Source organism: Pogona vitticeps, chromosome 2 (assembly GCF_051106095.1).
Source record: "Pogona vitticeps strain Pit_001003342236 chromosome 2, PviZW2.1, whole genome shotgun sequence".
Taxonomy (NCBI): Eukaryota; Metazoa; Chordata; class Lepidosauria; order Squamata; family Agamidae; genus Pogona; species Pogona vitticeps.
Window position 1 is genome coordinate 300,441,764 of NC_135784.1, and position 24,122 is coordinate 300,465,885.

The 24,122-nt window shown below is 41.5% G+C and overlaps 1 protein-coding gene and 1 long non-coding RNA gene across 3 annotated transcripts in view; both read right to left on the minus strand.

Annotated features, from left to right (window-relative positions):
• Nucleotides 1-24,122, minus strand: part of DCC (DCC netrin 1 receptor) — a 1,127,120-nt gene that overhangs the window by 885,494 nt on the left and 217,504 nt on the right. The gene's annotated exons all lie outside the window — the stretch shown is intronic.
• Nucleotides 19,984-22,466, minus strand: LOC144586250 (uncharacterized). The gene is made up of 2 exons (XR_013540969.1): nt 21,318-22,466; nt 19,984-21,195 (listed from the first exon to the last, which is right to left on the minus strand). It is a non-coding gene; the product is annotated as an uncharacterized LOC144586250 (long non-coding RNA).

Genomic DNA, 24,122 nt, shown 5'->3' on the forward strand with positions numbered 1-24,122 from the left:
AAATGCTGGATGCAGTTCTTCTTGAACTCCTGCACTGGACAATTGTGATCTATGATTATTGTCTTGTTCTTCCCCTCACCGTCCAAGATGTACCTGGCAATATGCTTTTAAATGTTCTTTGACTCTTAATTTGAGTTGTGTTCGAAGCTGATAACCTCCTGTTTCTCCATAGAAGTCAATGGAACTGGATGGAGAAAAGGCTGGTCATCAGGTATAATGTTGTTGATGACACCTGTTCCCTAGCTAAAGACCAATTTCAGAAGCGCTTCTTCCAAATCTGAACTTTAAAACTGTCTGACGGGAAAGTCAGAAAACTGCTCCTCGAGTGGGATTATTTTTTTTTTAACAATAAGGAACACCGCTCACTGGCCAGAGATGAGATGCCTCGGATCATCCAGGCAATCAGTGAAAAATATGGGAAGAGCTCCATCCACGAGCCAGCTGGCTGCAATCCATCAGAGCACTTACTTGTCTACAGGAACTATAAAATTAAAAACATGAGGCTCACCACCTTAAGCACTTAATAACACAGAGCCAGTCTTTTGTTACAACATGAGATCACTGACTGACAGCAGTTCAAGTTGGCTGGCGGCTCTCCCCCCCCCCTCCACCTTCCCTCAGCTTCCCCAAGTCATTTTCAGATGTCTCATTAACATCTGTCCTTCAAACACCTCTGGCAAAGTTCCTCTCGCATGCTGTCTGTGAGTCTCTTCGGGGTGATAGCTGATGGTTGCATTCTATGGACCGAATACTGAAATGTACAGAATGGCATTCCCTCATGTTTTCCTTTACGACCGTTCTCCGTTCCCCCATTCTTTGCTTTTATTGAGACTTGTTCCTTTAGCTTGCAGGTTCCTGAAAATAAACTAGACCTTCTACTTCTGAAATATAAACACCACATGTTTCCTATGGAGCATAACTGCATCCCAAATGCAGGAGGGAATCATTTCATACACTAGATATAGAAAAAAAAATATTAGCTGAATTCCAAGACAATGCCTCGTTAAGACATTGGGCCTATATCAAAATAATGAGAGATCCCCATGGAGAATTTGACAGCCCAACTAGATTCCCTACCTCCAGCTGAGACAAGACAAAGGTTAGCTCTGAAGGTGGAAGACAAAAGGAGGAGAGACACGGAACTGTTGCTCCCGGATGGCATGATGGGTTGGAGCATGAGAGCCCTTTCTCAGGCTGCCCCACATCTACCTCTTCTTGAGGCCAGCAATCCACCTGCCCACTCTTTGAGTACAGTGTAAGGTTAACCGGTTGCCTTTGGGAGCTGGATAGGAATTTTTTAGAAATTCAAGCCGGATTGGCAGGTTTCATGGCCTATGGGGTTTTTCGCCTATCCCACATCGTGCATAGTGGGACAAGGGGTGTGGTTATTATTAAATAGGTCACATTGGTGGGCAGAAGAAACAAGCACTGGTGAGTTCCCATGAGGCACATGGGAGATGCTAGCGCATCTGACTTCTCAGCACTGTGGATCACGAGATTACAGTGATGGGGGCAAATGCGCTGGGGGACCTTCTCCGAGTGAGGGTTGCCTAAGATCAAGGGACTTGGTGGGCAAGGGAGACCTTTAGACCATTGCTGGCCAGGACTGGCCTGTCTTAAGGACAGACAGAATTCGGGGCTTGGAACTCACTCATGGTTGGTTGGAAATATGGTCATGTGTGATATCTAGTTCCAGACCTATAATTTTGCGCTGCAGGAGGCCCCTTACTTCAAGTTTAGAGTTTAAAGCTCTACTTTAAAGTTCAAATACATATATTGGGTTCAGTAAAGTGTTCCCCTAGTTTCAACCCATCAGCTGTGTCTCACCTCTTTTTTTTTCAGGATGGGAGGGCAAAGCTCTCTCTCATCCCACAAGGTCTCTGTTGTTTGCATTAAATGGCTCTATCCTGTGAAACTGCACAGACAGATTCTTTCAAGCAGAGAAGGGCTGTCTTTCAAGAAAGATGTCAACAACCCATCCAGTGCTTCAAACTGATAAACAAAAAGGGCAGCAACTATCCTTGTTTTTGTGCAACAAAATTAATTGCACAACTGGCCACAAAAATTGGCAATTTTGTGCCTGTTGTATGCACTTTCTGGTGCCAAGGAAAGATTCCGCTGTAAGTCAGAAAATTCCTGGTCTCCTTCACATACAAGAAGGAAAACATTGCATTTCCTCATCCTTGCATTTAAGCAGACAGAAGGAAGGGGTTACAGTCCTAACATATACACCCTGTCATTATAAGGCAACAGGGGTGCACTTGTGCAACAAAATCCCCATTTTCTTGTATTTTGTTAGAGAGTGACAGCTCTGTCAAGCAGGAGCACAGGGTCTCACTGGAGGCCTCCTACAAAGGGCCAGCTAAAGGTTTGAGACACTGCATCAATTCCTACCATCTTGTCAAGTGTAGCTACCCTAAGAGTCAAATTCTGCTCTTGGGAACTCAGGTTCCAAAGCTAAGTTTTCTTATATGCCTTCATATATTTATACATTTTAATATAGATTTTGTAAAGCATGTCATCAATCTCCTTTTAAAAAAAGGGGAACGGGGGTGTGTGGAGAAAATAAAAGCCATTTCCACTATTTCACATTTCTTTTTCTCTGTTCCGTCTTTCATTCCTGCCTCTCTTGTCCTACTGTTGAATAATGGGCAATTTAGTTCAGTTTCTGCAAGGTTTCTCCTCCAAACAGCCTACATATCAGAACCTGGAAATGTTACTCCTTTTTTTAATTTTCCAGAGAGCGTCACACAGAGGCCCATTTTCATAAGATTTCTCTCCTCCTCAATGCTGGATGGTGCTTCTGGGGTTTGAAGTCAAAGAAGTATTTTTTAAAAAAGCTCTGCACATTTATGTTCCATTTAAAGTGTTTTTGTTCCATTGGTTCATGAATAACACGTTTCCAGAGAATTCTTCAGGGTCATGCCTGGATACATTATATTTATATGTAAAATCTGAAATACACTGTGAAAAATGTGATATTTATGTTATACATATAACAGGTGCATAATAGCACAGTTATATGTTTGAAAGTACAGGAACTCCAATATAGTACAGTGGTGCCTCACTTTACGATTGCCCCCCATTATGACGAATCTGCTTTACGACAATCTTTTTGCACTCGCAATTGCGCTCGCAAAACGATGGTCTAAATGGGGGAATTTCGCCTTGTGATGATTGGTTCCCTGCTTCGGGAACCAATTCTTTGCAAAACAATGATTTTTAAACAGCTGATCGGCAGTTTCAAAATGGCCACCGGGTAAATAAAATGTTTTCTCACTGTGTTTAGGGACGGATTCCTCGCTATACAGGCAGCAAAAATGGATGCCATATGGAGGATCTTCGCTGGACGGTGAGTTTCAAGCCCATTGGAATGCACTGAAAGGTTTTCAATGCATTTCAATGGGCTTTCTATTTCCGCTTTACAATGTTTTCACTTAGCAATTTTCCTGGAACGGATTATCGCCGTTAAGCGAGGCACCACTGTACAGCCAAGCCCTCTCTCACAAGGGGGGGGGGGCGAGGAGAAGACTGACAGAAAAGCAGGGAATAGCTCTTTTCTATAGTTAATGGCTCTTAATTGCCATTCAAAACCAAACCACCCTTAAATACTTTGCATTATAACTAGAATACTACTCTTGGAAAAGTCTATTTCTCTCCCAGCTACTATAAGGATTGTAGCTAAGCCCAGGGAAAGAAGGAATGCTATTTGTCACTTCCACACTTCAACCCTACAAATCCTCATTCTGCTGCACCACTGCTGGTGTATATCTATTTTTAATTGGGGATACTCAGCTAGGATTAGTCTTCTTTTTTTTAAAGGGAAAATCATTCCATATCCTAGAAATATAGTTCAGAGGAAATGATAGGTTCTTGTTTTAATTGGCTGTGCTCCAGTAAACAAGTGCAGTAAAGCAGAAGCATAATGTCTGGGATGAAATCCAGTGGCAAAAGAGTTCATACAGTTAAGCCAATTACAGACCTCAGGATCCCTGGGGAGGACAGTGAGTCAGTATCTGTGTTGTGAGCATGGCGCTTCTGCTCTTTCACAGTTCCAAACACTGTGATAGGAAGGTCAGTCCTTGGAGAAAAGACAACTAGTTTTGTGCAGAAACATTTTGCACAAATTATGGAAATCTTAATGGGGAAGAAAGCCCTCCTGGTGTTGTTCTCCTTCTGCAGTCAAGAAATCTTGCAGAGGTTAACAAACTCCGGACAGTCTGTCATTCTATGCCTTTGATGGCAACGGAGAATGTAATAAGAACTCATTACATCTGTATGCTAGACATGAACAGAACAAATTGTTTTGTTTTAAAAATAGGGTGACAGCCAACCTACATTAATAATATTGCTAGAATTGCTGTGAAATTTATGAAGACAGAAAAAAATAGTGACAGTCTAATGTCAATCTAAAGCCACCTACACTAGCTCCTATTTAGCTTCTCGGTAGAATTCTAGGTTGTTGTGGTTTCCTTACCGTAACATGTCAAGTGTTTAGAAGGCACTAAGCAGAAAAAAACCTTTCCATCAGTAGCATTAAAAGTTTAGAACACTATGTTGGAAGTTTGTTCCTTCCCATTTTGATTGGCTTTTTAACAGCAATTTAAGGCAACATTATTTCGTTCTTGTTAAAATATCCTGCTGCTTCCTTGTAGCAAAATGGCAGACTTTTAAAAATTGTTAAGCAGGTTGTTTATCTGTTTTATGTTGCTTGTGTTATAGCCTAATGGGATACTGGCCTGAAAATGCAGGATGCACACACGTAGAGAGACATGAATGCACAAAATTCATGTGGTATTTAGACTATCAGCTCTTCAACCCCCATACATATATTACAAAAATGCATGAATTGTTAACACATGTATGCCATTAAGGCACCCATGTGCCACCTTATCCATGCTAAGTCTTCCTAATCCATTTATTTTCATTTGCATTGCTAGCAAATGTTAGTAAAAAATGCCCCATCAATTGAATCTAATTATGCTTAATGATTGCTTAAACGTGTCATTCATCAGTCATGACCAAGAAACCATCAGGAAGCCATTCATCATGGATGCTGTCTAAACAGCAAATGGATATGTGTCCATATTACTGAGCAAGCCAAAGATCTGGCAAACTTTTGCACAATATCCTTTAAAAAAGAGAGTACACTGCACCAACTCCCCTATCAACAGGCAGGAACTATTCCAAGGGATGTTCTCTTAGGCAAGACCGAATAGAACCAAACCGAACTCTACTGTATAAGAGAGTCAACTCTTATTCGTCTCAGTGGGTGGAAAACATGAAAATATCTTGGTGGATTGGGCAAAAATTGTAAAAGATGCTTGTTAAATGTCCTAGGTTTTAACCCGGCATGTTTGTCATCTATCTGCCCAGTGGAAGAGGAGCACCCAACCGCATGAGGTTGAAAAGAAGAGACAATTAGGAGATTAAAAGATAGCCGCCTTCAGTGTCCCAAGGGCTATCATGTGGAAGATGAATTAAACTTGTTTTCCAAAGCACCAGAATGCAGGACCAAAGCATTCAAGAAGAGATTCTGAATAAACATCAAGAAGAAATCTCTGGTGGTAATAAGTGTTTGGCAATGAAATGGACTGCCACAGAAGGTGACAGATTCCCCTTCATGGGAGGGTATTAAAGGTGAGAGAGCCATCTGCCAAGGTTGCCTTAGCTGTGGATTTCCTGCATTAGCAGGGATTTGTACTCAACGACCCTGGGATGGTCTTTCCAGATCTAGAGTGTTCCAATTCTCTGTTACCAATTATCAGCTCTAAAAAGAGTTGAGCATCACAAGGCTCCTAAATATTTCTGAGGGTTAGCTTACTGGACTCATGGAAAAAAATGGGAAACAAGAAATGTAGTGCTTGAATCCTGCATTGCCCAAGGTATTGGGTTAAATTAACTCCAGCGTCCCATAGAGTAATGCATTACTATGAAAGGTGTCAGCGTCATTCATGCAATTGAGTTCAATTCACCAGAGGGTATAATATTGCAGAGAAATATGGGCCACCTAAACAAATAATATAGGGAAACATACATTCAAAGAACAGTAATTTCATACCAGAACTTCTAATCACTTGGTAGGCAAGGATCAGATTTTTGAATTTTTGGACTCTAAATCCTATACTTGACAGAAGGACATATTTATTTATTATTTCTACTTCTATACCACCCCATTGTGTTTGTGTGTGTTTAGTCGTTTAGTCGTGTCCGACTCTTCGTGACCCCATGGACCAGAGCACGCCAGGCCCTCCTGTCTTCTACTGCCTCCCGGAGTTGTGTCAGGTTCATGTTGGTTGCTTCGCAGACACTGTCCAGCCATCTCATCCTCGGTCGTCCCCTTCTCCTCTTGCCATCACACCTTCCTAACATCAAGGTTTTTTCCAAGGACTCTTTTCTTCTCATGAGATGGCCAAAGTACTGGAGCCTCAGCTTCAGGATCTGTCCTTCAAGTGAGCATTCAGGGTTGATTTCCCTTAGAACTGATAGGTTTGTTCTCCTTGCAGTCCAGGGGATTCTCAAGAGCCTCCTCCAGCACCACAATTCAAAGGCATCAATTCTTCGGCGGTCTGCTTTCTTTATGGTCCAGCTCTCACTTCCATACATCACGACAGGAAAAACCATAGCTTTGACTATTCGGACTTTTGTTGGCAAGGTGATGTCTCTGCTTTTCAAGATGCTGTCAAGATTTGTCATCGCTTTCCTCCCAAGAAGAAGGCGCCTTTTAATTTCAGGGCTGCTATCTCCATCTGCAGTGATCATGGAGCCCAGGAAGATAAAATTTGACACTGCCTCCATATCTTCCCCTTCTATTTCCCAGGAGGTGATGGGACCAGTGGCCATGATCTTAGTTTTTTTGATGTTGAGTTTCAGACCGTTTTTTGCACTCTCCTCTTTCACTCTCATTACAAGGTCCTTTAATTCCTCCTCACTTTCTGCCATCAGAGTGGTATCATCTGCATATCGGAGGTTGTTGATATTTCTTCCGGCAATCTTAATTCCGGCTTGGGTTTCTTCCAGTCCAGCCTTCCGCATGATGTATTCTGCATATAAGTTAAATAAGCTGGGGGACAATATACAGCCTTGCCGTACTCCTTTCCCAATTTTGAACCAATCAGTTGTTCCATGACCAGTTCTAACTGTTGCTTCCTGTCCCACATATAGGTTTCTCAGGAGACAGATAAAGTGGTCAGGCACTCCCATTTCTTTAAGAACTTGCCATAGTTTGCTGTGGTCCACACAGTCAAAGGCTTTTGCATAGTCAATGAAGCAGAAGTAGATATTTTTCTGGAACTCTCTGGCTTTCTCCATAATCCAGCGCAAGTTAGCAATTTGGTCTCGAGTTCCTCTGCCTCTTCGGAATCCAGCTTGTACTTCTGGGAGTTCTCGGTCCACATACTGCTGAAGCCTACCTTGTAGGATTTTGAGCATAACCTTGCTAGCGTGCGAAATGAGTGCAATTGTACGGTAGTTGGAGCATTCTTTGGCACTGCCTTTCTTTGGGATTGGGATGTAGACTGATCTTTTCCAGTCCTCTGGCCACTGTTGAGTTTTCCAAACTTGCTGGCATATTGAATGTAGCACCTTAACAGCATCATCTTTCAAGATTTTAAATAGTTCAACTGGAATGCCATCACCTCCACTGGCCTTGTTGTTAGCCAGGCTTTCTAAGGCCCACTTGACTTCGCTCTCCAGGATGTCTGGCTCAAGGTCAGCAACTACATTGTCTGGGTTGTCCGGGATATCCAAATCTTTCTGATATAATTCCTCTGTATATTCTTGCCACCTCGTCTTGACGTCTTCTGCTTCTGTTAGGTCCTTCCCATTTTTGTCTTTTATCATGTTCATCTTTGCGCAAAATGTTCCTCTAATATGTCCAATTTTCCTGAACAGATCTCTGGTCTTTCCTTTTCTGTTATCTTCCTCTATTTCTTTGCATTGTTCATTTAAGAAGGCCCTCTTGTCTCTCCTTGCTATTCTTTGGAAGTCTGTATTCAAGTTTCTGTAACTTTCCCTATCTCCCTTGCATTTTGCTTCCCTTCTCCTCTCTGCTATTTCTAAGGCCTCGTTGGACAGCCACTTTGCTTTCTTGCATTTCCTTTTCTTTGGGATGGTTTTCGTTGCTGCCTCCTGGACAATGTTACGAGCCTCTATCCAAAGTTCTTCAGGCACTCTGTCCACCAAATCTAGTTCCTTAAATCTGTTCTTTACTTCCACTGTGTATTCATAAGGGATTTGGTTTAGATTATACCTGAGTGGCCCAGTGGTTTTTCCTAATCTCTTCAGTCTAAGCTTGAATTTTGCTATGAGAAGCTGATGATCAGAACCGCAGTCAGCTCCAGGTCTTGTTTTTGCTGACTGTATAGAGCTTCTCCATCTTTGGCTGCAGAGAATATAATCAATCTGATTTCGATATTGCCCATCTGGTGATTTCCATGTATAGAGTCGCCTCTTGTGTTGTTGGAAAAGAGTGTTTGCGATGACCAGCTTCTTCTCTTGACAAAACTCTATTAGCCTTTGTCCTGCTTCGTTCTGAACTCCAAGGCCAAACTTCCCTGTTGTTCCTTTTATCTCTTGGCTCCCTACTTTAGCATTCCAGTCCCCTAGAATGAGAAGAACATCTTTCTTTGGTGTCAGTTCTAGAAGGTGTTGTAAATCTTCATAGAATTGTTCAATTTCAGTCTCCTCAGCAATGCTGGTTGGTGCATAAACTTGGATTATTGTGATGTTGAATGGTCTGCCTTGGATTCGTATTGACATCATTCTATCATTTTTGAGATTGTATCCCATTACAGCTTTTCCCACTCTTTTCTTGACTATGAGGGCTACTCCATTCCTTCTACGGGATTCTTGCCCACAGTAGTAGATATGATAATCATCTGAGCTGAATTCGCCCATTCCTGTCCATTTTAGTTCACTGATGCCCAGGATGTCGATGTTTATTCTTGCCATCTCCTGTTTGACCACCTCCAGCTTCCCAACGTTCATAGATCTTACATTCCAGGTTCCTATGCAGTATTCTTCTTTGCAGCATTGGATTTTCCTTTCACTTCCAGGCACGTCCACAGCTGAGCGTCCTTTCGGCTTTGGCCCAACCACTTCATTAGCTCTGGAGCTACTTGTACTTGTCCTCCACTCTTCCTCAGTAGCATGTTGGACGCCTTCCGACCTGAGGGGCCCATCTTCCAGCGTCATATCTTTTAGCCTTTTGTTTCTGATCATGGGGCGTTCTTGGCAAAGATACTGGAGTGGCTTGCCATTTCCTACTCCAGGTGGATTGCGTTTAGTCGGAACTCTCCACTATGTCCTGTCCGTCTTGGGTGTCCCTGCATGGCATAGCCCATAGCTTCTCTGAGTTACTCAAGCCCCTTCGCCACGACAAGGCAGCAATCCATGAAGGAGACCACCCCATTAGTATTATCATTTGCTAGCCAGTTCACAGCATGAGATAAATCATTCAATAAGAAAGAAAGAAAGAAAGAAAGAAAGAAAGAAAGAAAGAAAGAAAGAAAGAAAGAAAGAAAGAAAGAAAGAAAGAAATGTGAGTCACTTGGGAGAAAGGCCTAAACTGAAACGTTTTGGTACCTAACTAGGCCTATCTCCAAGTACATTTCCTGTGTAGAAAGGAAATTGTCCTAGTGTGAGATGGGAGCTTTCTTTCTGAACAAGAAATTGGGTGGAGCTAGGCCTAGCTAGGCCTTGAAGTCTTCTAGTTTAGGCCCTTCTTCCAGTTATCTGTCAGACTGAGCTTCCAGAAAGGTGGGAGGAATCCAAAAATCCCATCCCTGTTGATAATGATCAGGCATCTCTTGAAATCTTTTAGATTACAGATTTCAGATGTTTGGGAAAAAAAGGCCTGTTTTACAACTCCCATTATACCAGATGAAAAAAAACAACAACCACAAAACTTACAAAGAGGTACTCCTTACTCCTTAATAGTATTAATCAACAAACTTTTTGCAAATATAATTGGTAGTTACTGATCTGGTGCCAAAATATTGTCAGTAGTGCATAAATTAGCATGAACATATGCTGATGCATAATTCACCATCTACAACCGACCTTTGTTGTAAATTTGTTGGAAATTCATGAAAGGATCTTCCCCCGACTTGAGCTGCACAACTGTAGCCTGTGGGTTGCATTGTGTACAGCCGAGGGATTAACATGGGCTCTTCTTAGTAGTGTCATAGAAGCTCATCATTAGCTTCTATTTCCTGCGTTTACAGACACTATCGTCTCCCTGTGATATCATTAGGAGTATGATGGATCCAAAACTATCTGGGAACCAGACTCGGAATGAATAATCGGTAACTGCATACCATCAATAACATTGAAATAGAGATTTTGTATATTTTGGTTCAATTATTAATCCAGATGGAGACTGCAGCCAAGAAATCAGAAGGAGACTGAGATGAGGAGGAGCAGTACTGAAGGAATTAGGAAAGAGCACCAGGTGTAAGGATGTGTCTCTGGAGGCCAAGGCTATGATCATTCACACTCTTATATTTCTTATCACCATGTATGTATGAGGGTGAAAAGCGAACAGTAAAGAAAGCTGACAGGAAAACAGATTGATTCATTTGAAATGTGGTGCTGGAAGAAAGCTCTGCAGATACTTTCCGGAATGCCAGAAAGACGAACAAGTGGGTCTTCGATCAAATCAAGCTTGAACTCTCTCTGGAGACAAAAAGGTTGAAACCGAGGCTGTCCAACTTTGAGCACATCATGAAAAGGCACGATTCTCTGGAAGGGACAGTAATGCTGGGAAAGGTAGAAGGCAGCAGGAAAGGAGGGAGAAAAAATATGAGATGGGCTGACTTCCTAAAAGAAGTCATAGGGCTGGGTCTGCAGGAGCTGAGCAGGGCAATTGAGGACAGGCTATTTTGGAGCTCACTCTGTGATAGGGTTGGTATATATTGTGTTGGAGGGAACTTGATGGCACAGAAAAGAAGAAGAAGAAGAAGAAGAAGAAGAAGAAGAAGAAGAAGAAGAAGAAGAAGAAGAAGAAGAAGAAGAAGAAGAAGAAGAAGAAGAAGAAGAAGAAGAAGAAGAAGAAGAAGACGACAACGATGACTTATGGAGAAGAAAGACGACGACGACGACTTATGGTGATCCTTTCCAGGTTTTTCTAGATATGGAGTACTCAGAAACAATTTACCATTCCCTTCATCTGGGGGCATTCTGAGGCTATGAAACTTGCCCAAGGCTACATAGGCTGGGTTCCCTCCCCCCCCAGAAGGCAAAGTAATTGGCTTATTTTGCTACTATCTGGGGTGGGTAGCGTGGTTTGCCAAACTAGATTTTAGTGGGACATTCTAAGGAGCCTCGTGGCGCAGTGGTTAAACCGCTGTACTGCAGCTAAAAAAACTGTGCTCACGACCTGGGGTTCAAATCCCAGGTAGCCGGCTCAAGGTTGACTCAGCCTTCTATCCTTCCGAGGTCGGTAAAATGAGTACCCAGCTCGCTGGGGGGGCAATGTGTAGCCTGCATAATTAAATTGTAAACCGCCCAGAGAGTGCTTGAAGCACTATGGGGCGGTATATAAGCAGCACGCTTTAAGTGTATGGATGGGGTGCTGCTAGTTCAAACATATGATAAATATCCTATAATAGGGTTTTCCCCCCAGACGTTCTCATTCTCTCAACTGTTGCTTCAATTTTAATTTTTATTTTTATTATCATTATTATTATTTTGTCCTCCAGGTCAATTCTGATTTATGGCAACACTTTCCAGAGCTTTCTAGCTATAAAGTATTTAGAAGTGATTCACCATGTCCTTTTTCTGGGGGCACTCTGGAACTGGGGCAATTTGCTCAATGCTACAGAGGCCGGCTTTTTGTACAGAATCAAACTTCTCTACCAGGTACCCAGGGTATGCAAACTTCAACAGAGCACAAAATCAACATGGTTGCTTTTTTGTGGTTAGATATGACACTGACTGTGTTATATCTAACCACAAAAAATGGCCAAGTAATTTCCATAAGGTCAGCTTATTCTGAATGCTTCACCAGCCTGTACGTTCAGGCCCTACCGTGCATTGTTTTCATTCACTGGAAAACACCATAACCTCTCATCATATTATTGTATAGAAGTGCTTCCCATTGAAGATCAGGCACTGAAAAGAACCAACAGAGATGGGACACGTTGCCCTGCTTGTGAGTTCTAAGAGATTTCTGGCTAATTATAGAAAGAAAGGCTAATTATAGAAAGAAAGCTGCCTAACAAAGCATTTCTTGACCTGTGTAAAATATCAATTGGTTTAGAGACTTTGTGTTATATTATAATAGCATGTATTTGACTCTCATGTAGGTGAGTAGACTGTTGAGAGCAAGTCGCTACATTTCCTGAAGTCTTGACAAGAGTTATTGTAACCTTGCATGCTGCCTCTGTGTGTGGCTGGGAGGGACCTTTATGGAATGGGGTTACTGTCAATCACTAACAGTAGTAACCAGTAGTCCCCTTCTGCCTCTGATTAAAAGATAACTCAACCTCTCTTTTCAGTTCTTTCCCTCTTTTTCTTTCTTTCTTTCTTTCTTTCTTTCTTTCTTTCTTTCTTTCTTTTGCTGGCAATTAGTAGTCTGCAAGCCGTCATTAGTTTATTGAGGTCTGTTGCTGCAGGTATCCATGTTTATCAGTTTTGCTGTTTTATCTGTTCAACTGTAAGTACATAACATGTTTTTATTCTTTCTATTACATATTAATATCTCAGAGTGAGTTACTGAGACTGTAAGTGCCTGTTAATGAGGTGAACTAAATTGGGGAATTCGGAGTTATTCTCTTCTGTGTATGCCTACACTTCTGATGCTAGAGTGTAATCATAATTCAAAACTCTGCAACACTAGCAGTATCCCTTCACTCTGTTCATGAGAAGCTCTGGAGTTCCAAGAAGATGTGGACAAATGCCTCCCACACCTCTTGCATGCTGTAATAAAATAAAGCATCTTGCCCTGCTCTGATTGGTGCAAGATCCTTGCTTTCCAGTTCAAAATAGAGCAGAATGCACACATGTACCTTATAGAGATGGGCACAAATGAAAAACGAACCAGGAAGTTCATTAGAAATCACTGGTTCATTGTTTTGGGTTGGTTCGGGTTCATCAAAATTGATGAACCCAAACCACAAACTTTTTTTATGATTGCATGAAATTTCTGGTTTGTTTCCCGCCCTTGCTCCCTTCCCACTGCCTCCATCACCTCCCCATCTGGTCCTGTTGCTTCCTCCTCTTTGTCCTCCACTTCCGCCATCATCATTTTGAGGCACAGTAGGCCTGGCTTCCCTTCTGGAAGTTAGGCCTGCCATCTCTGTTCATGCCCTGCCTATCAGCTGATAGGCCAGGGACATGCAGAGACTGCAGGCCCCAATTCTGGAAGAGAAGCTCAGCCTGTCTTTCAAGATAGCAACAGCAGAGGAGGAGGAGGAACAGGATGAAGAGGAGACAGCAACAGGACCCCCGGTAGGGAGGTGACAGGGTAGTGGGAAGGGGGCCGGGGCAAGCTGGGGGTTGGGAGTTTAGTTCCCCCCCCCCAGGAATGAACCTTTTTTTAAAAAAAAAGATGAACCACTTTGTGATTCATTTGTAAAGAAAAGTTTGGATGGATCATGGCTTGTGGTTCATGGTTAACCACAAACCACCAACCATCATATTGTGGTTTATACCCATCTCCAGTACCCTGCCTACCTCAAATAAGTTGAAGAAAGTGATTGCTTTGCTTTTTCACATAGAAATGGTGTGCGAGTGTGTGTTTTCTTTTATTTTCAACTTCAAAATAAGCAAAATTGCATTCCTCGCGGTGCATCTCTGGAGAAGAATCAACCCTATGGAAATCTAGAAAAACCCTCCGAAAGGTCACTGTCAGTCAAAATCATCTTAATGGCACATAATTAGAGATGGGGATGACTCACCATTTGGACGAGTCGTCCCACTTTGTGAATCATCAAAAGTTGACGACTCATGAAGCACGAAGTTGCCCCCATGAAGCGATGAATAACAAAGCCATTCATCAATTTGTGGGGGGTATTTAAAAAACTGCCACCACACCCCCTGCTACCACACCTATCGCCATGCTGCCACTGCCCCCCTCCACTCCTGCTGACACCCTCTTACCATAATCGCCGCCACCACCTCTGAAGTCTCCATCTGGCCTCCACAGCCACGTTGTGTAAAAAGGGAGACTAGCTGCCCTTTGCAAAGATGGTGGATGTGGCTTCATTTAGGGTAGGGAAGCTGCAGCTGCCATCTTTGCAAAGGGCAGCCAGTCTTCCTTTTTACACGCTGTGGCTGTGGCAGCCAGATGGAGACCTCAGAGGCTGCGGTGGCAATTACAGTAAGGGGGATCAGCAGGAGGGCTAAGGTAGGGAGAGGAAGGGGTGAGGTATGATGTGGGGGTGGGTGGCCGGGGTGGTGGCTGCCTATTGGCCTGCCAATAAGCTGATCGGCAGTCGGTAGGCAGAATGCTTTAAAAAAAACAAAAGTACGAAGGACAAATAAAAATGGGAAAATATTCATCAATCTGCATTCCTCGGGACATAACATTTGATGAATACAGATCGACAAATATTTAACGAATCGGCTATTTTTGCCAAAAAAAAACCGATCCGTTTTTATATTTGTCCCCATCTCTACACATAATTATGAATTCAGTGACAAGAGTACCATAGCAGGTAACATATGCATGTTTCTCAGACCCAGGTAGCTGTAAAAATAACTATTTAGGCAGATTTTTTTAAAAACAAAACATAACAAGTTACACTGGAAAGTTCAAAAAACTGAGATGCTATCATGTCCTTATGTTGGTCCTAAGCATGGTCCAGTTGTACGTCCATACTGGCAGAAACTGGTTTGTACATCACTTTCCCTAAAGAAACCACGTCCTCCTGGAGTCCACACACAAACATATGCTGCACTTTGAGTCAGTTGACCGTGCTAAATGGAACAGAGGCCTCCAGCCAGTTTTCAGAGATTCCCCTCTTCTCTGTCCTCCTTCAGCAGGATACTCAAGCTTTTGGGGTGATGGTAGACAGGAATGAAGAAAGACAGAGAAGTGCCTTTTCACTACCCCAGTTGCACACACATCCATTTGGTTGCAATTCAGCACCTGAAATCCTATTTGCACAATTTCTTGAGTACAGAAGATGAGAAAGCAAAACACAGTTTGAAGTTATGACTCATAAACCCATGGAACTTTGCCCTGCTTAGTATTATTTACATTTACGTTATTGGTTTAGTCTTTTAAGTATGATTCCTGTTTGAAAGTTATTTTTCAATGTTGTTTTTAGTATTTGAGGTCTTTTTTTAAATTTTGTAATATTTCAAAAGGAAGGGCATCTGAGTCAACAGGTGAAACACTGCTATGAAGAATTCCATCAATGGTGTTGTACAGCCTTTACACTTTTATAAGCATGCAACAGCTTCACTCTCTAATTAAAATAATGTTTCTTTTAAAGTGCCTAATTAAAGTGGATTCTTCAACTGAAAATTCAATTCAATTGAATTCTTCCATTCAAGCAATTCTGTTGAATTATTTAAATGCAAACTATAAGAGGCATTGTGGCAAATTAGCCAAGTCATGCTCGTTAACACTAGGAAATCTCGGGTCCTAGAGAGTCAATCAAGTCATTGTGTGAAGTCATGTGATCTTTATTTGTTTACTTGCCTACTTTGCTCCCCATTCAGAAACCTAAGGTAGTTTACAAAGCTGGTAAGGGCACAGATTTCAAATGCAGTTAAACATATAATTAAAAGACAGCTAATTTAAAACAATTTAAAGAACATCAAAAGGCTGCGGGACTAACATAAGGGCTTCCCCTAAAGATCTTAAAACTTGAGGAGGTTCAAATGGAGATACATGGTCCTTCTGCCTGCACGTCACACCTAAACATGTTCGTTTCTTGTCCTGGAATCTCTCAGCCAGTATGAAGTGCTGAAGTTGGTAGGGTTGACGCCCTACAAAAGTCTAGGGCAAGCTCTGATTGTCAGAGCAACATTACAGGAAAACCTATAATTTTGCCAAGTTGTGACCTCGTCACATTCAAGGTAGCCCTGGCTACCAGGTCCCAAAGTGGACTATTAGTGCACAGGATGGGAAAGTGAGAATGATAGGCTAGGAACGTACCTGTGAGAGGTTTGCTCGGAGCCCATTGTAAAGGTCATTCAAGCATTTGCTGCATTGGCACGACCTTACATTAGGTGGGCAATGATCCAAAATCTGTGCACACAGGAGAGCGCTTGAGGCATGCCTCTGTGGACAAGGACCTGAGCACAGGTAACCATTAAACAGATGTTCAGGACAGTAATCTTACTAGAGCTGTCAAAGTTAACCATGCTGGCCATCTGTTCAGGGCTATACAGGTAACTCTGTTGGAACACGGATCACTTGCTGTGCGTTGGATTCTGACTGCACACAGAGACCCTGATCCGACAAGGTGATTCAGGCAGAGGAGCCAGATGCTGTGCTCAGATCATGCTTGAAAGGATAGCATCGGAGAATCATAGTTAAAGACACCCACATCTACCTGTTTTTCCCCTCCCGATATTCTTTTTTTTTAAAGGGTTCTATCTGTCCAATTAATGAAGATTTATTTATTTTTTAACTTTTGGCAAGTTCCAAAAAAGATAGACCAGATTGCTTTTGCAGACCTCTGAACTGGTGACTTGAATTGGGGCTTTGAATTTATGCCCAGAGCCATATTAGATCAACTTAATTTGTTTTTTTATTGAGTTATGTAAAATATTTTTACCCTGCCTTTCTCCTCAAAAAAGGACCCAAGGCGGCTTACATCAATAAAAATACAACATTACAAAGTAAAAACGGTAAATTGTTCAAATATTAAAGAATTGATAACATTATATTACAAATGCAAAAACAGATTTAGAAGCAAAGGAATATAAACCATCCCACTTACTGTCTCTGTGACAATCAGTCACTAAGAGAAAGCCAGGCTGAAGAGGAAGGTCTTGGTCTGCTTGTAGAAGGACAGCAAAGATGGGGCCAGGCTGGCCTCCTGTGGGAGGGAGTTCCAGAATCTGGGAGAGGCCACAGAGAAGGCCCTCTCCCGTGTGTCCACTAAATGCATCTGCAAAGGTGGTGGGACAGAGAGAAAGGCCTCCTCCAACTAGCTTAATACCCAAGCAGTCTCATAGAAGGAGATATAGTTTTTCAGATAGTTTAGACCCAAGTCATTTGGGGCTTTATAGATTTGGGTATTGCATGGGATCCTATAGCCAATTATCTGCCCCTGGTTTATGGGGGAAATGGATGATATTAATTCCTAAATTAGGATCAACTAGGAACTATAAGTTTTTTTTTCACATTACAATGGTGGCTGGTGAATCTGAGAATGTAGTCCAAAACCAGTTTTTCCCCTTGCTTTTGCTTCCACTAAACGTGAGTGATTCCAAATTCACAGGGACAATGAATTGTCTTGAGGGCTTTACCCAAGCTTTACAAGATGTGCTGAAACCCTATACGTTCAATACTTTGAATATTTCCTTTAAAGTTCAGAGTAAAAACCAGGGACAATTCACTGCCCCTGTGAAATCATTCAGCTCTCTCTGCCTGCTTATTTCTTCCACAAGCCATATGAGATGGCACAGAACACTTCAAAATAGCTTTACTAGCTGTTGTAAAACAAATTCTAAATTGACGATTTCTTTGCTATTAATCTGATTTCTAACAAGGAATGACATGGCTCCTGAATTGTTCTCAAAATTCTCTAGTGATTGCATTGTTCTACGCTGCTTTATGGGCAACTGTTGGGGATGCCACAAAAAATGGTCCCCAACGCTGGTTGCCATTTTTCTCTGGAAAGCTGTGTTAAGTGTCCTTTAGTTTCACTGAACTTGCAGTAACCTTAACAGAGTTTTCAAGGTGAGTCAAATATCTAAGAATGGGTCTTACCTATGCCACTCCAATGACTACAATAGGACCCTCCTATCCACGGGATCAGTATCCACTGTTTCACTTATCCATCACCTGAAAATACTAAATAACACCCCCCCCAAAAAAATATTTATACATATTTCTAGGGTGTATTAACCAGAACTGGCCACTAGAAGGAGCTAAGGACCATGCAATGTACCGTTCCATACTTCCACATTTTTCGGCATCCACACGGGGGCTTGGAAAGAATCCTCCACAGATATCATGGTCCCATTGTATTTCCATAGCCAACCAGGAATTTGAACCCAGATACCCTGAGCAGTAGTTGTAATTTTATCCACTGCACAGCACTGGTTCTCCTAGGAATGCCTTCTGTTGATGTAACCTCTGGGAAAATTGGAACTAAGAGAAATGGCTAATATTCCTGTCAAAGCTGATACAGGGCTAGTTACTTTTCACCATTTGCTAAATATGTCTGAGAAGTGAGTAGAGATGTGATAAATTCCTGCCAGCTTCTTATTTCTTTGCCAGGACAGGATATCTCATATCAATGAGACAACTTGTCAAGCAATAGTATAGTAGAGGCAGAAGTCCCAAGGGTAAAGCCCTGGGACTTTCTGAGCACCAAGAACTTTGAGGACCAAGAGCCGCCTCCTGGCTTCCTTGTTTACTTTGATCTTAGGTGCAACCCTCACAGTAGGTGGGAAAGAAATGGATTCTCAAAGAAAAATATATTGTTGCAATCTGTTGGTGTTGTGCTGCAAAAACAGCGGAGGTTGGTTTTGTTTTGAACGGACAACGAAGAGCTGTTCACTTTAGAAAAGACCTGCTTCTCATTTCTTGTTCTGGAGTGATCTAGCTGTCCCAGAACTTATAGGGGTGGAATGGGTAAAGGAACAGTCAGAGTAAGCATCTGCTTACTTCCCTATTTAAGATTGCACCACAGATGTGGAGAATTTGCCAGCTCCCATGCGGGTTCTCATGTTGTGTGGGAAAACAAGGCAACAAACTGTGTTTTGTTTTTTCTGTCATGTTTCCAACTTTTGCACACAAAATGTGACAACAAAGAATTTGAGAATCTCCCCTAAGCACATACAGTGGTGCCTCGCTTAATGAGTGCCTCGCTCAACGATGAATTCACATAACGATGGCCTTTGCTGGAAATTTTGCCGCCTCACATAACGATGTTTCCTATGGGGGATTTTCACATAATGATGTTTGCGACCTTGCTTCACTTAACGATGACAGTTTTAGGTCCCCTGTTTCGCTTAACGTTTTTTTTGACAGCCCTGTTTTTGCTATTTTAAAAATATTCTAAAATGTTTAAAAAATGTTTTAAATGCTTGGAATTGTTAGTGCACCTAATAAAACCTTTGTTAAAGTAATTTGGCTTCGTTCTGAGTCTTTTTTAATTTTTGGTGATTTTTTTTCCACCATTGAAATGTATTGAATAGGCTCCTATTGGAACGGATTAACCGGTTTTCAATGCATTCCTATGGGAAATGGTGTTTCGCTTAACGATGCTTTCACATAACGATGTTTTTAATGGAACCAATTAACATTGTTATGCGAGGCACCCCTGTACATGATACAGAGAGCCAGCACAGCAGGAGAGAGGGGCAAACACAAAAGGATGGCTGACAAGTATGCAGACCATCCAACCAACATGGAACAACTCCAGTTCAGTCGTTGGGAGTTTCATAATTTGTGCAACTGTGCAATTACACACACACACACAGTCTTGCAAATTCTGTCTGAGATAATGGAAGGGGGGTCCATTGGTCATGGGAAAACCAGTGTACCCACACAAGTGTCAAGCAGAAAGAGAGAGAGGCAGAGGCATGCAGACAGACAGACAGACAGACCCAGAGAAAGAGAGACTTCTAGGCCTCCAGAAGATTCATAGGGGATCCTCAACATTTACATGATGTCTGTTTACATGAGACTGGCTCATGTCTCCTCACAAGCCTGATAGATCTCCACTCTCTCTCCACTCAGCTCTCTCCACTCCAACACTGACATGGAGAATAATTGCCATGATTGACTGGATGATGGCTGAGAGATAAGTCACAGAGAAGGAATGGCACAAGGAAATATAGAACGCCTTTTGCTGTTAACAATGGGGAGAGAGCTATTGCTCAACTATCCTTTTGTGATTACTGTTACTGTTTTAAATTCATTCCAACCGACAAATACCAATTTTTCTCTGATAAGATAACCAGTTTTTTTTTTTTAAAAGGTGCAAGAGACAGCTGTTGTTTATATTATAATTCAAAACACTTATTCCATCTGTCCAATCAACGTTGCTTCAGATGTACCTGGGCATATTTCAGATATGAGGACATTAGATGTGCAGGCACTGCCCTTTGAGAGTCTCTTTGAGGGTCCAAAATTGTGCATTCACTCTTCTCCCTCCCTCTCTCCTTTCTCTTCCTCCCCGCCTCTCCCTCCCTCCCTCTTTACCCCCAATGACTTCTGTCCATCACGGTTCACTAGAGGTTCTTCATCCACAAATCATGTCCCCTTCAGCTGCCAAGCAACCTCCAGCTGGAATGGCAATTAGCCAGATGTCAGTGGTTCTATTATCTCCATTCCTCAGTTCTCCATTATTTAGTCACTGCACGATAACGGGGGGGAGGGAGGGAGGGGGAAGAGAAGAAGAGAGAAAGAAAGAGAATTACAGTAGAGTATCCCACCAGGACTCCACTTTAGAAGCCTGCAAAGAAACCGAAGGCCGACCCGGCAGAGACACAGAAATGAGACAAGAGCCGCTAAACACAGTCATTATTATTGCTTCCCTCACATATTAACTCTTTGCTGGGAGACTGTGTGAGCTTCCTGGGATGCTGCAGATAAGTTAATATGGTGCAGGAAAAGAATATGAAATGGGTTCTGTTTCTCCCAAACAACACATCTAGCGTATAGTTTATTTACTGGCTTCAGACAATGAAGTTTCACTACATTACAGAAATAGCAATCACATTCTCTACACATTTCAAAGGTAGAAAGGTATGTATCCGTGCATTTGTCTCTGTGGTGTGTGTACGCACAGGCATGTGTGTATATCTCTGTGTGTGTGTTTTTAAAAAGCATTCACCCCATACTTCTTCTGTCTGTCGAATCCATGTGTTGAAGTCCACATAGAGAGGTGACACTGGGCAGGGGAATCTATTCATTTTTTTTTACAAGAATACTACAGCATAGTGATGATTCCCCCACTCCTGAGCATGACTTGTGTGCTTTCCAGATAGATTGGTCAACCTCTGTGGGAAGCAGGTACGATTTGTTGAGAGCTGGCATGTGATCAATGGAAGGAACTGATCCTGAAGTAATCATTCCCACTTCCTGTTGACGTAGGCAGATTCCCAGACCTTTCTTTATGAAGCTTTGTAGTGGGCTTCATATTAATATATTGTGTCAAAATGCTAAAGAAGGGGACCTGGGAATTGGATTCCATTCTCCACATCCAGTTGCAAGCCAATCAGGACCAGGCTCAGATCCTTCTTAACATCAGACCACTCCTAATTAGATCTTCCTAAGAATCTGCCAGTCAAGGACTCAAAGAAGGCAACATTATACATAGCATGCTAGTTTGTTTGTTTGTTTGTTTTACAAAAGGTATGGTCCTTCAAATGGTGAAAGATGTCTTTTGGCCAAAGCATGTGGTTTTCCTCAGCTCCATATCTTGCATGTAAGGTGTTTTGTCTTGTGATAAATTTATGGAAGGTAAACACAAACTTAATTTGCCATTCTTTTTGCCTAGGCATGCATCTCTGAGGAAATGCCATTATAGGAAGGAAAACAGGTTAGGTGGCAGAAATGCACATTCCCATGAGCATTACATTTGACCCAAATCAAACTATACAGTAAGCCTTGAGCTATGCATGATGTGGGCTTGCACATTCTTTGTTAAAACATATAGCAACTGCCCATTGAGTCATAGCAAACCATCTTTTTAAAGCAGTAGAGCTAGCCTCTTATTATTTATTATTTTGAGCTCCAAAAAAAAATCTCTTGTTCATTTGCTTGTTTTCTTTTTATTTTATTTTATTTTATTTTCTTTCTTTCTTTCTTTCTTTCTTTCTTTCTTTCTTTCTTTCTTTCTTTCTTTCTTTCTTTCTTTCTTTCTTTCTTTTTTTTTTTGAAGATCAGCTCCACAAACGCCTTACAGACAAATTGCACAAGGGTAGAGTGTATTCGGAGAAGGTGAAAGAACGCCAATAATTTAAGATAATTAAATAATTAAAGCCAATAGTTTATGGAGATGACACCGTATTACTAGCAGAAAGCAACGGTGGCTTGAAAGAACTGATGATGATGTTGAAAGAAGGAAGTGCAAAAGCGGGACTGCAGCTGAACACGAAGAAGACAAAAATCACAACAGAAGATGTACCTAACTTTAATGTAGACAGTAAAGAAGTCTGGACTGTTAAAGATTTTGTATACCGCAGTTCAATCATGAAACCAAATGGACACTGCGGCCAAAAAACCAGAAGAAGACCAAATATCAGGAGAAAAGCTATGACGGAAGCAGAGAAGATAATCAAATGTAAAAATGTGTCACCAAGGAGTCCAAGGCAGATCTTACGGCACCTGCTCCTGGCCATCTCTATTTATTTATTTATTTATTTATTTATTTATTTATTTATTTATTTATTTATTTATTTATTTATTTATTTATTTATTTATTTATTTATTTATTTATTTAATTAAATTAAATTAAATTTATTTATTTATTTATTTATTTATTTATTTATTTATTTATTTATTTATTTATTTATATCCCGCCTATCTGGTCGGTTAATGTAGTGGCAAGCTTAAGATCCCATAGTTTTTTCAGCTACAGACATGAATGTCTCTGGCACAATCAATTCTCATGAATGCATAGGGATGCAATAGCAAACCATCAAGAGTTATACACTCCAGTCTTCAGAGAGATGAATCTGCTAGTGTCCGTTTCCTCTGTATTCATGGGAAGTGTCAGTTTTATCTCCATTCAGAATATGACACAATTTTGGAAATTTTGGAAAGTTTATACTTTTTTTAAACAAGTTGATATGGAAATCATTCCCCACCCCTAATTTCGAGACTGGGAAAGTCTCCATTCAAGCAGAGTCTTCCCTTTAGGACAACAGCGTTTCAAATCACATCTTGCAATGGCCATTTGGAAAGTACTGGGAGAGACGGATCAATGGTCTGTAGAAGGCAGCTTTATTCATTCAGCTTTCGACTGCACAGAAGAGCTTACAAGCATAGGCTGTTCTTGGGGAACCGTGCAATGGCAGATCTTTCTAACAAATATACCAGGGCTAGCGTTATGCTTTGTTTACAAAACATGATTTTTAAATGCTAGGGGGAATGGCAGTTAGTATTTCTGGGTCACTGTTCAAGGTCATCAATTAATCAGCACTTCAGATATCCAGACAGGTGATTAATCCACAGTCTGGGAGAAAGATAAACCAGGAAGGAAAAGCAAACAAGACAGTGAGATTCTGTAAACATTTAAAGCAATGGACTGAAGACTGAAAAGTGACCCTCCAACAAATGTGCTCGTGAGGGTTCACAGTCCCCTCCTCTTGGCTTCCAAATCCTGTCAAAAACAAATGATTTATTGCCTGCTACTTTCCGTGCCCTGAAAATGAATTCTGTGCTTTTTGCATTCCAATAGTTTGTACTTTAGCAGACTAGATCTAAATGCCGATGAGCACGCAGTATCCTGTCACATTCTAATGTGTTAAGAAAAGGAACCAAAGAAGGTGTGTAGAGGGAACTAGGCTGTATCCTTGCCCACAAAAATGCATGGGCTTTCTTTTCACAATTAGAAATAGGTTTTCTCCTTGCTGTTGGCAGAATCAAGGAAAGGCATTAGCCCTAATATCAGCAGTATTCCTCTTTCCACAGGGCAGATGTGTTCATTCACAAGTCCATTTATTCTCTTCTGTTTCTGCGTTAAGTTTGTGATGTTGAAAAAGTCACACAAAACGTTGCCCATTTTTATATGCATGATGTGGGAATCATGACATGGAAATCATACATTTTATATCTATAATCTGTGCGAAAACTCCTGTTTTTTTTGGGGGGGGTTGCAAGACAAGGAGTTTTTTCTCTTGTAAAACTAGGCACAGGAACACAGAAGCTGATCAATCAAAAGGCCACAAACAACCCACCATAGTTCCTAGTTCATGGAGCAAAGTTATTCTGTTTTCCAATATAGTACATTACTGTTCAAAAACACATAACCTAC